The sequence below is a fragment of the Bison bison genome, unplaced genomic scaffold (assembly GCF_000754665.1).
Source record: "Bison bison bison isolate TAMUID 2011002044 unplaced genomic scaffold, Bison_UMD1.0 scf7180017864080, whole genome shotgun sequence".
NCBI classification, from domain to species: Eukaryota; Metazoa; Chordata; class Mammalia; order Artiodactyla; family Bovidae; genus Bison; species Bison bison.
The window spans coordinates 4,359,617-4,360,608 of NW_011494652.1; positions in this window are offsets into that span (position 1 = coordinate 4,359,617).

A 992-nucleotide genomic window follows, 5' to 3' on the forward strand; every position below is an offset into this window, starting at 1 on the left:
GGGTACCCTTCTTTCTCTGGGGGCACCAGGGCGGGCGTGGTGGGCACAGGCTCTGATGCCGTTCTTGAGAGGAGTCACTGTGCAGGTCTGGCCCACCACCACCTTTCCCTCCTTGGGGCGGCAAATAGACTACAACAAAAGCAACGTATTACCAAGTGATTTAATTGGTGGTCTGGCCCTCTAGAGCATTCAAGCCTTGGAGACCAAATGACCAAAGAAAAGTGGAGTGGGGATGTCTGCACGCCCCCAGATGAGAGCGTTTCCTCTGCACTCTCCTTGGCAGTCATCTGTGCAGGGACAGAGGGAGACCCTCCAGGGAGGGTCTGGGCTTATGGGTCTCCTAGGGATCTCGCTTGGCGAGTCCCTGTCCAGTCTCGAGGGAAGGATGGACAGAGGGCACTTCACAGCCCAGCCACCCCTACCCCACCACCCAGAAAGCCCACAGCCCCAACTCCAAAGGCAGGAGAAAGCAGAGTCTTCATGGGAAAGCATTTCACAAGTGGGGACTCTGGGTCTCTCCATCGCCTTGCACCCAAGCGGTCTCGCTGAGTCACCCCTGAAACCTCTGGTGTTGAAACTGGTCCGGTGCCTCGTGCTGATTAATGAATTACGAGTCCCCCACCCATAAGCACTCTCCTGGCCAGGGGCAGGAAGAATGCAGAACCCTGTGAACTGGAGGGAAGAACCCTCTGCCAAGTGCCCTCTTCTTCCCTCCGCACTGGGCAGTGGGCCTGTGGTGCCCTCTACCCGCCCCCCCCACCGGGGGAGGGGCATTGTGAGCTGGTTAGTCACCTGCCCCAGCCCGGGCGCCTCGCTTAGCCTCGGCGTTTGGAAATGGGACAGGCGGCGGGACAATAGGCAAGGGGGGCGGTCAGCCCAGACAAAGGGCAGCAGGAAAAACACCATCACTTGCTTCGAAGCCAGCTCGCTGGCATTTGGGAGAATGTGTCATTGCGTTTACTCGGGGTGGGGGGTGGGGAGTGAAGATCGGA